This window comes from Balaenoptera musculus, chromosome 5 (assembly GCF_009873245.2).
Source record: "Balaenoptera musculus isolate JJ_BM4_2016_0621 chromosome 5, mBalMus1.pri.v3, whole genome shotgun sequence".
Taxonomy (NCBI): domain Eukaryota; kingdom Metazoa; phylum Chordata; class Mammalia; order Artiodactyla; family Balaenopteridae; genus Balaenoptera; species Balaenoptera musculus.
In genome coordinates this window covers 121,057,736-121,074,689 of record NC_045789.1, presented here as the reverse complement: position 1 = coordinate 121,074,689, position 16,954 = coordinate 121,057,736, and the positions used below count along the sequence as shown (strand labels likewise).

General features: G+C 38.8%; 1 protein-coding gene across 1 annotated transcript in view; it reads right to left on the bottom strand.

Annotated features, from left to right (window-relative positions):
* KIAA1109 (KIAA1109 ortholog) overlaps positions 1-16,245 on the bottom strand; it is a 203,056-nt gene extending 186,811 nt beyond the window's left edge. Inside the window, 2 exon segments of the mRNA XM_036852538.1 lie at positions 14,463-14,550; positions 16,025-16,245. The gene's annotated coding sequence lies outside the window, so the exon portion shown is untranslated.
* Between the last annotated feature and the right edge of the window lie 709 nt (positions 16,246-16,954).

The following is a 16,954-nucleotide window of genomic DNA, read 5'->3' as shown; positions in this document are numbered from 1 at the left end:
ACAGTATTAGCATGACTAACCCAACCCACCGATAACAAAATTATCTTGTGATAAATCAGAAAAAGGGGGGACAGAAGCTAGACAAAGAAAGCTATGCAGTTAATAATCCCTTAAGACCAAACAGTATATGTGACTTTTATGAACAACTAGAAAAACAGATTTTAAAACAGGAAGAATATGTGAGGACAACTTTCTAGATGAAATTCAGTACAGTTAGCTTGTCAACTTAAAAGTGTTTTCTGTTTACTCGCCACAAATCTATCTTCATAGATCACAAAACAAGTTTAAAAACTGGGTGAGACAACATTGCAAGATACTATCTACAAGAGATTACAATATTTCATATTTCTACATTGTTGAAATCAGTATAATTTAGAGGCAAATTAAACATGCATTTTTTAAAAATGAAGAGCTCATAAAAAAAGGTTTATTATTAAAAGTGATACACAAACCTAAGGGCAAGATGGCTAAAGAAATTTTTTTAATGTTTTCATTTTTCAGTGAACCTTTTTTCCTATGGTTTAGAGAGTAAAAAATGTTCACATATTGAAAATACTGGTGGCGGCCAAAGGCGTGGGGTGGCGGAAATGATTGAAGATGTTCAAAGGGCACAAACTTCCAGTTATAAGATAAATAAGTTCTGGGAGTGTAATGAACAGCATGGTGACTATAGTTAACAACACTGTATTGCATATTTGAAAGTTGCTAAGAGATCTTAAAAGTTCACATCACAAAAACGAACAATGTGTAACTATGCGAGGTGATGGATGTTATCTAAACTTACTGTGGTGATCATTTTGCAATATACACATATATCAAATCATTATGTTGTATACATTTAACTAATACAATGTTATATGTCAATTATATTTCAATAAAACTGGGAAAAATGTTGTATTTTTCAAGGCTTTGAAAAATCTGTCAACTAGCAACTTAAAATTTGGAGGCTAACTTTTACAACATGAGCTTTCTTTCTTCCCTTTTCAGTTCTGTAGACTAGAAGAAGTAAAAATTTTAAAAGAGAGAAAACACTTTGAAAAGACCTATAATCTAAAACCAAATATTTACATATTATATAATGGTTTACATATCATAAAATAACATCTATACCTATTTCATACTTATTTTTACCATTTTACAGATGTATCACCAGCACACTACTGAGGATGAAAAGAGCACCTGGTGGCTCCTAGGGGATGCTCCATGAGGGATGCACCCTGGCATTCGGATCTCCACATAAAAGGGAAAGTGATCTATCCACCAAAAGGATCTACAGTCCTCATGCAAAATCACCTGGACCACCCACCACTGTAACAACCCACAGCCAAAGAGAGTGTAATTAGAAAGAGGGTATTCAAGTTACCAAGAGAGAAAACTGCAGTATCACACAGTTATAACCAACATTTGTCCAATTAATAGTTAATGCAAAACCTTTAAGAGAAATCAACAGATAAAGGCTCAATAGTTAAAAGAACATATTTTGAGCAAACACAGAAGTAAAGGCTAAGACTTACCAAGGGCCCTAAAGTAAAAAGTAGACATTTTGGCATAAAGTAAGTGAGTAAAAACAACACTGGACACAGAAAATCCAGACTGAAACGGGGCTCTATGCTTTGCTACACTGTTTAAGTGGCACACCACCAATCCCTTAAGGAAGAGGAAGTGGAGACTGATATAAGAACCTACTGCAAAACCTTTTCATGGAGCAAATGATGGAATAAAAAACAAATTGGTTGTTTCCTCTTCCTCTTCCCTTCCTGAACAGTTCGGTCTAAAAGCCATAACGTGGGACTTCCCTAGTGGCACAGTGGTTAAGAGTCTGCCTGCCAATGCAGGGGACATGGGTTCGAGCCCTGGTCCGGGAAGATCCCACATGCCACAGAGCAACTAGGCCCATGTGCCACAACTAGAGCCCCCGAGCCACAACTGCTGAAGCCCGTGCGCCTAGAGCCCGTGCTCCGCAGCAAGAGAAGCCACCGCAATGAGAAGCCCACGCACCGCAACAAAGAGTAGCCCCCGCTCGCCGCAACTAGAGAAAGCCCGCGCGCAGCAACAAAGACGGAAGGCAGCCAAAAATAAATAAATAAACCAATTAATTTAAAAAAAGAGAGAGAGCAGATTGCTCCATCTCCTATTAAATAAATAAATAAACAAACAAATAAATAAATAAAATTTAAAAAGCCATAAGGTGAAGCAGAGTAAGGCAGGCACCTGCACATGGGGGAGAGAGGGACAGGAGTCTCAGTGGCCTAGAGTAGAATATCAGAGCCAAATAATACCTTTAAATACCCATTTGTGCGGTGATGAGGCTAGTGGAAAAGTGGCAGTATTTCAGGGTACTGAAGCCATAGCAGGATGAGGAGGCGATACTTGCAGGGAAGAGGTCAGGCACAGGGTGCTGGAGACTGAGTGGAAGGACGAGGGTCCAAGGCAGGGGGAGAGGGGCAGGAGAAGCAGTCCAGCTCAAGGTGTCAGAGCTTGGGCGAGTGAGGTCATCCACACAGGCAGGTTGCCTGGTGCAGGGTGTCAGAACCCAAGTGGAAGGCATCAGACCCCAAAGAGATGGGTAGCGCTTCCATGCAGGAGGGCGATCTGGGGTACTGCATTGATGCAGGAGCAGGATACGAAGGGCGAACACCTGGGAGACAGCCCATGCAGGGGATGGGGGAGGGGATTAATCAAGTAAGTAAACATATCAAGAATAATGGGAGCCAAGTTTCTCACTGCTAGAGGATATATAAAGGAAGAAAATCAGAATTAAGCCTGTGGTGTTGGATAAGAACTGGAGGTACGGTTTTCAATATAAACGGATATAGAAACAAATATAGCTGTAAATGTATACATGTATATGTATGCATATGTTCATTAACAGGCCCTGAGAGCAGCAACACCCCAATACAAATGAGCAGAGAACTTTTCTTCTAAAAACGGTTTTCTATTAAGAGAGCTCCTTGAAGAAATGGCTGATTCCACAACTAGGGCAGGGAAAGTCAAGATGAGCCTTGTTTTCCAGAAAGGAAAGAAGTATTCAAAGAATGATGGGAACATGTCAAAAGGACATAAAAACCAGAGGCTCCCACTGGCAAAATCTGGGGCAATTTAAGCAGTAAAATAAATAACAGTAATAAATTACAACCCATTTAATAAATACAAATCTATGAGTCCATACAAATATAAATAATCAATTAAATTTTGATGAGCAACAGGATACTCATATCATCTCAAAATAACTGCCTCCCAAAATAATTATTAATGACAAAGGGAAAAAGAGGAACTCTGAAAAAGCTGGCAATTAACTAAGTGATCAACGTAAACACCATCAATATAGGGACAAATCAAAATCGTGCACTTTTTAATAGAAGAAGACAGCCTCACTTCCTTGATATTCCTGCCAAAGATGCATAACCTGAATCTAATCTATCTTGCCTCTCTCTTCTGAATCATAATGACCAACAGAGATTGTTTTAGTCATCTTTGTATCCAAAATACCAGTGACAATGCCTTGAACACAGCCACTGTTTTCAAGTATCATATCATTTTAAATGGCATTTTTATCTATTACGTAAGAAGGTAACACTAATCTACATGTTTTAAGACATGTTCTCTCAATATTTTCATGATTCACCTATATTCTTCTTTTCATTCTTCCTGAAATCCATGGTACTCATTTCAAAACTGATGTCCACATTAGAAAAGAAATTGTGGCAATTAATATTTTAGTGGCATACAAAGAAAAGCATGAAAATGTGAAACAGTTTAATCAAACACAGAAACAACCAGAGATTTATCAAAGTCCCTAATTTAATACCACCACTACTACCAACATTCTTAGAAATAGCTTTCCAAAAAAGATTACTTTTCAAAATGAATTATCTGTAAAATCTTTTCAAATACTACATTCAACCTATTTTCTCTTCCACTAGCAGGAAGGAATAAAACTATCTAACATCTAATACTTGCATCATCAGACTTTTAAAGATAGAACTCCAAATCTTGATTGGTCCTACAAGAATAGAGGTCATCCTACAAGTCAATACAAAAAATACAAATAATCTGATAGAAAAATGAGAAAATATATAAACAGGCAATTCACAGAGAAAGATAATCAATATCACTAGCAATTGGGGATAATCACAATTTATCACCCACTATAAGCGAAAATTAGATAGACTGAAAACAACTACATTGGCAAAAGTATGGGGAAATGGGCACTTATACAGTTGATGGGAGTAAACTGCCTTTGAGAAGACCAATTTATCAGATACTATAAAAATGTACATGCTTTGACTTGAACATTTTAGTTCTAAGGCTCTATTTATTTCTCATTAATACTTAGACACAAAGATGTTTTTTCAAGGACAATCACTGCAACATTATATATCATACTGAGAAAACAGAAAAAATGTCAATTAATAGGAAAATAGTTAAATAAATTATGGTACACTCTTACCACATAAATACTATTACCATGTGAAATAATATGCAGCCTTTTTAAAAGAATAAAATAGCTCTATAGGGGATAATACAGAGAAATGTCCAGGCTACATGTAATGTTAGCAGGAGAAAAGCAAGTTGAGCGAAAAGATGTATAGTATTCCACTTACATTTTTAAAAAAGACTATCCATTATGTGTATTACATATATACACCATACAGATACACCACATATGCATGTACATATATTGTGTGTGCATATGTATATACTTTTATTAATCTGCAAAAACATTAGCTAAGCCATTACCTCCAAGAGCAGTGGGAGGAGATTTGGGGGAAGGCAAAGAATCAGTAAAGCAGGACTTTCACTTTTACTCTTGATAACTAAGTATTATTTAAATGTTTTACAATTGGCTTGTAATTCTTCCATAATTTAAAAAGAAAAAAGGGAGGGTGGTGGCTGGAAGACAGGAAATGACAGGCGAGAAAGGGGCTTTTCTTGCCCAAGCACACCCCTTGGCCTCTCCTTATAACTATGGCCAAGGAATAGGTGTTTCCTAACCCAAAAATATCAACTTGACCTTCCGTCATTCTACCATCATGTCTTTCCTTCTAGGGTTCTTAAATCTTTGTCTTTTTTAAAAATTAAAATGCAAATACCAAGCAATATGAAACTCAAAGCCTTCATCAAAACATCAGTAAGATCACTTAACACCTTAGCAAGAATTATTTGATTTGATAGCCTTGAGTGTAAGAATGGAAGCTGAACAGCTGTACTGTTCTAGAGAGGGGCAAGCTACAAACAAGGAAGGAAGTAGAGAACACTAAACAGGAAAGAGACTGGAGGAAGGGAGAAAGAGGAAGCAGTTACCAAGGGAAAACAGAAGAGTCAAAAGGCCCTGCTTCAGGCTGTATTGTTCCAGAAGCAGACCATTATGTGGACTGAGAGCATGGACTCTGTACTAGACCACCTGGGTTCAAAAACCAGTTCTGGGCTTCCCTGGTGGCACAGTGGTTGAGAATCTGCCTGTCAATGCAGGGGACACGGGTTCGAGCCCTGGTCTGGGAAGATCCCACATGCCACGGAGCAACTAGGCCCGTGAGCCACAACTACTGAGCCTGCGCGTCTGGAGCCTGTGCTCCGCAACAAGAGAGGCTGCGATAGTGAGAGGCCCGCGCACCGCGATGAAGAGTGGCCCCCGCCTGCCGCAACTAGAGAAAGTCCTTGCACAGAAACGAAGACCCAACACAGCCAAAAATAAATAAATAAATAAATAAAGTTTAAAAACCAGCTCTGACATTATAGCTATGTGATCATGGGAAAGTTACCTAACCACTCTGTGCTCTATTTCTTCATCTGTTAAATGAGAACACTAACAGTACCTACCTCACAGAGTTGTACAGTGAGAATTGATGAGTTCAGATATGTAAAGCATTTAGAACAATGCGTAGCACATAGTAGATAATACATTGTGTAAACGCCTGATACTGGCAACAAATGCCATTGGTGTCTTGCCCATAAACTGTTGACGTTCACCTCTACACCAGAAGATTATTCATTCTGAACACCTGTAACATCCTACTGTAGGCTGCTTTCTGGCTGCAGGAACATGCTCAGTTTGTCCTCAGGGCAAGCCAGAAATGCCAGAGTTAATGTCAATGATGGCTAGGAGGTTGGCGGGTAAACGCCTGCAGCTTCCCTGCTCTTGGCTTGGGATAACTCTGAGGAATATTTTATTTAGTCTCCGCGAGTTCCCCAGCGGTAGTGAGCTCCAGATGCCCACAGTGGTAACTGTATATTAGCATTTATCACACTGTATTGTAATTATCAGTTTAGAAGTCTGTCTCCCCACCTAGACAGCTAACTGCTCTTTAAGGATATGCTCGCCCTATTCATTGAGTGTGCAATATCCAACAAAGTTCCTGGTATGCAGTAGTCTCTCAATAAATACTTGTTTCATAAATGAATGAAAATAAATGCGTCATTATAAAAAGTACATCATTATGAGCTATTGCCAAAGGTAAGCAAGTATTTCCACTGTACTCAAGGCCAAGAGCGTCCTAAATGATCTTTTTCACACTCAAGAAAATTTGGTTTTCATTCACTTGAGTTTAAGAAAAGGATATCAAAATATCCTTTTGATAACCCAATTCCAAATATAACAAAAATGAAGGAAAAAAATTAATCATACTCAAATCCCTCATGCAACAATAAAGTCACAATTATTTGTATAAAAGGCATTCACATACCTTCAGACCATTATATTAAAGTTCTTTGAATTTAATCACTGTTCCTTTTCCATAAAGGAAACTACCTGGGGTTTTTTTGTTTGTTTCTTTGTTTTTTTAATTTTTTTTGAAGTATAGCTGATTGTGCCAATCAACTATAGTTTGGCACAAGATTGTTGTGCCCATCTCTGCTGTGCAGCAAAGTGACTCAGTTATACACATGACATTCTTTTCTTTTATATTCTTTTCCATTATGGTTTATCACAGGATATTCAATACAGTTCCCTGTGCTACATGGGTTTTAAGAGTTGGAAAATATATCGACTTCATAGCTCTCCTTTAAGCTTCATCAACATTGGCATTCTCTTCAACATCAAGCTTGAATACCTATTAGCACATAGCAGCATTCTGTATACTAGAAATTCTGTGAAGTATGCACTTTGTACACACTTTTGCATTGCTTGCCCATAAACCAAACTTGACTGATTTTACATTAACTGTTATAGAATATACACTTACTTGAAAACTTTTCAGGTACGGTTTGGTTTCTGTAAATATGTAAGAAATTACCTTGAGATACCTTTGTAGAGGTCCCAATTTCAAAGTCATTTATATCCTCCTTAATTAAGAAGTCAGGTAATTGACCCAAAGAGCTCAGTAAATACCAACACAAAGGAACTGCCAAAACAGACTGCTTAAGTTTCCTATGGCATAATGACATCCCAAAGCAAAAGTAAAACACAAATCAGATGGCAACATTTTTATACAAAATGAAGTTTCAAAAGTGTTTAATTCATTTGAACTGTTTCTACAATGGCTCAAGTAGTCTGAGCACTCAGCAATCTAAAGGCAGTGGGCCTGAAACAAATGACTCTGTGATGCTCCTTCCAATTCTATGACGCTACACAAATAAAATAATACAAAACAGAAAAGTACCTGCAATTGAACATCTCAAGCAAAAGAAATATGTAAACATTTACATTTAAGATAGTATTGGAATGCATATAAAGGTTGGTATTACCAACTGAGCATATAGTGATTTGAAGAGCCCTCTACGCCTAAAAAAATTTGCCCATCAGGATACAAGGCCTAAAATCCCACCATCCATTTCTTCAAATAGAGTACCAACCAATATTCTCTCTTAAAATGCAAAGATATCTTTAGAGTATCTCAATAATAGCTACCATTAATTATTACCATGTATTATTAGTATAAATTAATTCAATAGATTACTTTTCTCATTAACAAGCAAGATCCAGGAATATCACAAAAGGCCTGAGATTCCTGAAAACGGGAAAAACCTTAAAAAGAAGATGGTGGGCAAAAAAAGCAAATTTAGTTTCCTTAAAAAATGTGGTCAGGGTTGGCAGCTTTGTGTACATAAAGCAAAATTATGTAATGTCCTATTCTGTTCATTTAAACAAACAAAATAGACAATTATTCTCTTATATCAAACAGATTGGGAATAATCCTCTCTACCTAGAAAGAGTCATTCCAGGACCCTTTCAGCCCCAGGATTCTACATGCAACAAGCACAATTTGACCTATAAACTATTAACTAACTCTAAAGACCAACAGAATTAAGTGGTAAAGTAACAATCAGAGACAACAGAAATCAAACAGAATAGGCTTTAAAGCAGATTTGCAATGTAAAGCTCCCTCTCTCTGTCCCTTCTAGCCCTTCCTTAGCTGTGAGATAACTGGAGCAAATTACTTAATCTCTTTGAGCCTGTTTCCAAGCTGTAAAATGGCCATCTCTTCCTTGAAGAGCAAACATAAAACTCAGAGCAAAGTGTTTGACAAGAAACACATTATAACAGTGGTAGCTAAGCTATCATTAATGTTCTTTTTTCAAAGAAAACCAGTTCAACACAAAGTGAAAGTTAAAAAACCATAAGATGCACACCAGTAAACAATGACTAATGTATTGTTAGTAAAAGATAAAAATATAAAAGAGAAATATATATATTTAATTAAACAACAGAAATTTATAACAAAGAAGAAATTAGTTGATATAAATGACAATCAAAAATGTATTAAATGCACCAAACTTTTGGACAGCATGGGCCATGAGTCTAGGGAGCACTAAAAAAAAAAAAAAATGTATTAAGTTAATATGAATAACATAGCTCTAAAAATACTATTGAGATTCTTAAAAGCAGATCAAATACCAAAGTTCAATTGTCACCAGGCCATTATTGCTGAAGTACTGATATTATTCAGATATGGTGACCAACGATTCAAACAGTATAAATCAACAAACTAATGTGGTGTACCTTTTAATATCATAATCTGTGCTACAAAAATGGTTCTTCATGTCACATATGGAAGAGTTAACATCTAAGAAGTCATATCATCCAATAAAAATACTGCACTTTAGCAAACCTCACTGCTATAGCCAGAAATTTATGCTGGTTCACCTAAATATTTATAGAAAGCACAAAAAACAAAACGAAACTCTTAAAAAGCTGTAGAAAGCATATCTACTAATGATGGGGTAAAAAGAGCTAACTTCAACTTCTTCAAATCTAGAAGAAACCATGATTTATAAATATTACCCACCTCCATACAGCACACCAGAAGGAATTACTACCTTCAGCGTATTCTTCAATATGGCCAGCAATACAAAGACATCAACAGAAAGTGCCATGAGTGAAAAGTTTAACCCTTCAACTTCTGCATCCCATAAATTGATTAGCTGTGGGGTTTTGTTTTCACTTTTTGTACTGGCTGGTGAACACAATCTACAAGTTTCTTTTAATTCTTTTAATCTAGAATTCTATATATCCCTTCCATATTGACACACCAGAAGGCATAAAACTTTAAAAAAACTAGCATCAGCAAAGTAAAATTCTAAAGAAGGTTTCTTGTAATAAAACCAGTATTTCCATTTTCTTATCTGGCCCTTAATCTTGTTATCTTCTGCCTTAAGTCACATCAGAAAACCCCACCTAATATATATTCAAACTACTCACCCAATAAAATAGGGTCTTTGGATATGGGGGAGAGGGAGGAAGAAACTGGTCATGTGTGTTTACCAACAATCTCATCATATCAAGTTCAAGGAAATTATTTTTTATTAGCATGTTGCTATGCAGAGAGCCCAAAAGATCCATTTAATAGCCAATTCCTATGAACTGAGAACACTGCTGTAATTGAAATTGAACTTCTATGTACCTACTACAACAAAAAAGGCTGCTTCAGGAAAAAATGCAGATGTGACCTTATACAATACTACTGGTGATATCTGACACAGTATTTTAAATGGATATGGAGCTGGATAGAAACACACTTTCCATATACATCAAAAGTGACAGAGTCCAATAAGGTGAGTAGTCTATAAAGTTTAGACTGTAAACATTTTGGACAATGTTATATTACTCTTTGAAATGTTCATGCCATGGTATTAACTCACCATTATAATGATAAAATATAGCTACCATAAAATGGCTAACATTTATTCACTGCTTGCTATGTGCCAGGCACTGTTCTAAACACTTTACATGTATTTACTGATCTAATTGTCAGAAATAACTACCTACTTACAATTCCCCATTTTACAGATGAGGAAGTTGTGGCAGTGAGAAGCTAAGCACAAATACGGCTAAGACATGGCTGACCTGGGATTTGAACCTAGACAGTCTGGCTTTAGAGTCTGTGTTATATTGCCTCTCATACATGTTCACAGAAATCAGCCTGTACTTGTCTTTTACTCCTCAATTTCTTTGCTATGAAAAATGAGTTCCTTCCTTCTACCTCTAAATTCTAGTTTAGGAGCTAATATTGAATGTTACCAAAATCCATATTTTGGTATAAAAAATTCATATTTTGCCCACTATGGCATTGTTTTCTCCTAAAAGAATCCTCTATTAAATCAAAGGTCAGCAATCACTTTTTTAAATTAACTACAAGAGGCAACACATCAAGTTATTGAGCCTAATTAGCGGCAATGGAGACCAAATGGTAAAGTGAGCCAAATCTGACTGAACCACCTCCCCACTTTTCTGTACTTCTCTCACCTGGATATAAAGGCTGAATCTACATATTCTTAAAGAGCTTATTTGCCCCCCTAAAGAAACTGACAATTGATAGAAAGTGCGTGGTAGTTTTTAAAGATGTCCAAAAAGTATCTGATATTCCTCCCTTCAAGAGTTGGAGCTTAATTCATTCCCTTCCCAAGTGTGGGCTGGACTCAGTGATTCAGTTCTAGAACAGGGCAAAGCAATGGTTTGTGACTGGGTCAAAAATGGCATCACAGCTTCCTCCTTTCTTTCTCTCTCTCTCTCTCTCTCTCTCTGATCATCTGCTCCAGGGGAAGACAGCTGCCTTGTTAGGACACTTCAGAAGCCCTAGAGAAGTTCATGTGGTGAGGATTTCAGGCCTCCAGCCAACAGACATGTGAATGAACCATCATGGAGGCAAATCTTCCAGCCCCAGCTGAGCACTCAGTTGATTGAAGTCCCAGCCAATCAACTACAACCTCATGAGACCTGAAGCCAGAAGCAACCAGTTCAGTCACTCCCAAATTCCCAACCCACAGAAACTCTGAGATAATAAATATTTGAAGCCACTAAGTTTTGGGATAATTTCTTACTCTGCAATAGATAACTAATACAAAGTATGAGAAAGGTAATTTTGTGAGATATCTGCAAGCTATCTCTACCCTGATGGTTCATACCTGCCATCTTAAGCTAAACTACCCTCACTCCACTCCTCTTCACCAAATGATCAGGAGTCAGCAATACCACACCAAGAAGGCTACCAATCACATGAATGAATCATATACTCTTTCCACCATAAGTGGGAGTCTCCTGCAAGGACTCTGTGGCGCAACCTCTATCCTGCCTCCTACAAATTTATCTGTACCCATAATCATCACCACCTCCCTCCCTCCTGTCTCGGGAGAGGTCTATCTGAAGCACCCCTGACTTGCATCTTTGTATTCTATCCCTTCCAACTTGGTTAATGACCTTGCTCCACCAATTCTTCTCCCTCACTCTTCTATCTTCAAATTCTCTTTTTGATGGCTTCTTATCCTCAGCAAATAAAGACGGTAAATGTATTCATATCATTCGTACCTTTAAAAAACAAAAACCCTCTCTCAAGCTCATCTATCTATCTATCTATCTCAAACTATCTCTATCCCGTTTAAAACCAAACTTTCTGAAAGATCAAATGACATTAGCTATTTCAATTCCTTATCTCTTAGCCAGTGTGAACTGGATCCACCTATATAATTGCTCTTGCTGAAGTCAATGACTTAACTGACATGTCCAATGGATATTTGTGTTATCCTCATTTTATTTGATGTCTCAAAGATGCCTAATACTCATTCCTTTTCTCCAAACTCAGTTCTTCCACTTACTTGTGACTCTGCTGATCTTCTCCCACTTCCCTGCCCACTACTTCATCTCTTTTGAGGTATGTTTTCCTTCCACCTTACCCTTAAATACCCTTAAATATTAGTGTTCCTCATCCTCATTTCTCTTCTTTTACCCTATGTTTTTCTTCCTGACTGATCTCATCCATTCCCATTGCTTTTCACTATCATCTATAAACTGTGACTTCAAATTTATATCTCAAGCTGAGTCTTCTTCTTAACTCAGATCTGTATATACAACTGCCTAATGACATTTCTTGGAAGTCACAGATGCCTCAAATATAATAGCCTCAACTGAACTCATCTCCTCCAACCATGTTCCTCAATCTATTTCTCTTCCTATATATTCCCTCGGTAAATGGCCTGGAATCCACTCAGTTTCCCAAGCCAGGTATCAGATAATTCAGTTATTCTGAAAATATTTATTAAACATTAATTATAAAATTGAACATGATAATGGCTAGAAATCACCCTGACTCCACTTTCCCTCAAGCCCACTAAATCTTATCCATTCTATCTCCTTTATAGCTATCTAATCCATCTCCATCCCTTAATTCCCATTTACACTACTGTGCTTCTAATTCTCATTTGCCACGTGGATTACTACAATAGCCTCTAATTGACTGCCATGCTTCCAAGCTCATCTCTCTACAACTCATCATCCAGATTGTTGCATCTGACCATGTCCTTTCTATTTGTCATATATAAGTTCCCTGAAATTTTCTCAAATTAAAGAGTTAATTTTCTTAATCTCCCATGAACTTTTGAAATTCTATCACTATCTTTTTATAATTTATTTTTTGAGGTAACATTGGTTTATAACATTATATAAGTTTCATGTGTACATTATATTTGTACTTCTGTATAAACTACAATGCGCTCACCAACAAAAATTTATAGTTTCTATCCATTACCATACAGTTGATCCCCTTTTCCCTTTTCGCCCTACCCCCCCCAATCCCTTTCCCTCTAGTAACCACTACTCTGTTCTCAGTAACTGTGTTTTTGTTTGGTTTGTTCATTTAATTTGTTTGTTTTTTATATTCCACATATGAGTGAAATCATGTTGTCTTTCTCCATCTTATTTCAGTTAGCATAATACCCTCAAGGTCCATCCATGTTGTCACAAATGGCAAAGTTACATCTTTTTTTTATGGCTGAGTAGTATTCTATATATATATATCACATTATTTACAATAGCCAAGATATGGAAACAACCCAAGTCCCCATCAACAGATGAATGGATAAAGAACATGTGGTCGACTACAATCTCTAACATGGAAAAGAGTACACTAAAGTGAAGTCTGTAAGAATCCTAGTTTCCCACTGTACCTTAAAGTAGCTCTAGTAGAGTGCCTTCCTTTATTAACTAAAATAATATGAAAGAATTATTATAAATACAAACACTTATTGTATGAGTAGTGCTGTTTTCCTAGTCTTTTACATAAACCAAAAACATCCTTGCATATAAAACTTCTATATAAGATACGGGTTCAGGGAGTTCCCTGGTGGTGCAGTGGTTAAGAATCCACCTGCCAATGCAGGGGACACGGGTTCGATCCCTGGTCCAGGAAGATCCCACATGCCCACGGAGCAACTAAGCCCGTGTGCCACTACTGAGCCTGTGCTCTAGAGCCCACGTGCCACAACTACTGAAGCCCATGCACCTAGGGCCTGTGCTCTACAACAAGAGAAACCACCGCAATGAGAAGCCCACGCCCCGCAGCGAAGAGTAGCTCCCGCTCGCTGCAACTAGAGAAAGCCCAGGAGCAGCAACGAAGACCCAATGCAGCCAAAAATAAATAGATAGATAGATAAATAAATAAATAAAAGATATGGGTTCACAAAAATCTTACCTTCTAGAAAAAAGTTCACTACTCTAGTACTCTCCAGGGCCATGATGACCACTACTCTTAACAGAAGCCTGAAAAAATGCCTGACGTATGGTACTCAATAAATATTTATGAAATTAATTAAGATTTTCTCAATCATGTTTAACCATGTCTTCTACTATTCTCCATTGAACTCATAGTGAAAAATACACTTAAGTTCAAACAAACACATATTCTATGAAGAACAAACCAAACGTCAACTAATTTTCTTCCTTTCTTTTTATAACCCTTTATAAATGGGCAGATTAATGAGGAAGCAAAAGAGAGAAAAGGAAGTTGACACTTGATACAGAATCAAGCCAACAATTCCCTTCGCTTTCTCCTGCCAATACACAAGCTAAACACATGACTCAACTGTCAGTCACATAGCAATAGTTCAAAAGTCAGGTAAAATGAATGGCAGGTCACATTATACACTACTGTCACCCCACCCCCATTCTTAGACCATTCGATCAGGTTAAATTACAACTGAAGCAGAAAGTCAGATTTCCTCTATCTGAGCTTTAACTGAAAACCCAATATATTTACCAAGTTTTTTTTCCAGAGTCTGTAATGTTCTGTTTTTCCTTTTCTTGATCTTCAGAAGGCCTGTCTGCAGTGTTTCATCTTAACACACCTGAAAAGATCACCCATTTTAACCAATTATACAAGATATTCTGGCTTTATCAGCAGTTTCACCATTTCAGATTAAATGATTTGATTACACATGCACCTGCGTGTGTGCACACACAAGAAAAGTCTTTAGTGTTAATCCAATATTACATTTCCTCCTTTAAAGTTTCTGAACAAGAAATACTCCTAAAACTAGAATAAGACCACAATTTCCGAACTACAGTCTTCCAAAGGTTTCAAAACCACTGTACGTATGGAAAGGGCATGATTTTGGTAATCAGAGGGTTCTAGAGGTCAAATCCTACCTTTAAAACATACTCCTTGAAAAAGTTGTTCTCTCAAACTGTTGGGTCCTTGCTGGCAAGAATGGTGCCTCAGTTTCCTTCCTATTCCCACCTGGCACACTTTTTATCAAATGAAAATCACCTTGCAAATTCTCACGATGCTTGGGAGTGGTAAAGCATACTGATTAAGGGACTCTAAACTGGAGTACAATTACCTGATCTAAATCACAGCTCTGACTTTCGACAAGTTGTTTTTTAGGGCTGTGGGATTTAGTTCTCTCATCTATAAAATGAGAGTAACAACAGACTTTATATGATAGGATTGTTACGATGATTAAATAAGATAATATATGCACATAAAGCATGTACCACTTAATACTGATATAAGATAAATGTTCTGGTTAATTCATCTATTTTTATACTTTATGTATCTAGTGAACTTAAAATAAATCAGCTTCAATGCCATGCACAGAGTTGAAAGCAGCAACATGAAACCAGTTGAAACTTAGACGCTTGAACAGTCATAGAAAACAATGATTTCCTTACAGAGGAAATTTACAAGAACTCTTTCCCTTTAACAAGCGTCCCTAACTTGCATCTGTCAAAACTAAGGCCAAGAGGAGCGGGAGGGAGACAATTCTGCAGAGGGAAAATCAACTTCCCTTCACCCTCCTTTGGTCAAAAGATGTTTCCGCTGAAACGTACTCTTCCATAGTGTAGACCCAGCAAGCACCAATCAGAATACAAACACACCACGCCTGGGGAGTAAAGAGAGTTTCTAAGGCTCCACCGCCCTTGGTCCAAAATCGACTCTGCGTTAACCAGTATGGGGTCTCCTGCAGCCCGGTTCAGCTAACAAGGCTGAAGCCAGAGTTTGCAGGTGCACGGTCCTTCCCACACACCCGCAGGTGGGCGTCGCCCGCCCTCCATACCACTACGCAGGGGCCAGTTCCTGCATTCGAGCCCCCAGTCACCCATCATGGCCCTTTCTGGCCTTCTCATGGACCTTCGACACCCGGTGTACAAGTCCCCGTGCTGCAGGTAAGGATGGCAAACGAATAAGAGATGAGTGGACGCCGCACCAGGCAGTTGCGACGAAGCCACACCTCCCTGATTCCGACCAGACTGAGGTCCAGAGATGCTGGGAAGAGTGCTGCCCACCCAAACCCTGCTCAGCCGGACCCATCCCCTCACCTGAGCGAGCGCCGGGACGGCCCGGAATCGCTCTGGTCTCTCTCCGGGGGATGCCGAGGGCCTTGGGCGGCGGCGGCGGCAGCTGCAGCGCCCAGCCGGACACGGCCTGCTGAGCGCTGCGCGGGTCCACACCCTCCAGCCCCGCCACCCGGACCCGCCGCCCGAAATCCGGCCCGGGGCCCCAGCCTCTGACACAGAGTGGGGCGGAGGAGGATGGGAGGGGTCCGAGTTGGGGCCGGGCGGCACTGCGGCTGCGTCAATTGGTAACGTCCTACGTCACGGCGCCGGCGCCTCGAGGCACGCCACCCGAGCCCCGCCCAGGAATTGGGACGCCCCGCCCCTTCTCCCCCTCCTGGGCGGGCTTGGGGAGGAACCTCGACCTTGAGGCGGAGGTTAGGGACGGGTTTGAAAAATCATTTCGCTACCCACCCTAAGCGAATGGTAATGAATTGCCTTCCTGAGGCCAAGAGGCAGATGAGCACAGGTGGGGACAGATCGCTAACAAAAAGGAGACCGGTGCTCTGATTTGAAGAGAATCCGCTCTGAATAGAGAGCAAAACTTTTATGACCGTATCAATAAAGGGAGCTTCATTGTGTGAAATGCTGCCACAGCGAATCTCTTAAAACTAAGTCTCTTATTGTTATACTACTGAAAAGTGGTTGATGCTCACCATTTTTAAAGAGAAAGGCTCTTTATATTATTAGCGGGTGCACCAAAGCAAACGACTTCCTGGAGTTAGAGGCTTGTTACAGATATTTTGCGCACTTCTTAGGTACAAATTGTAATAGGAAAAGTGGGGAACAGTCTTAGCTCTGTAAAAGTGTTCTGATTGCTTGGGGCAGATGTGGAGTATGCACATAAGACAACTAGAAATGCAAACGGTAACATACTAGTAATAGCTAACAGTGTCAAGCATGAGTAAGGCACTG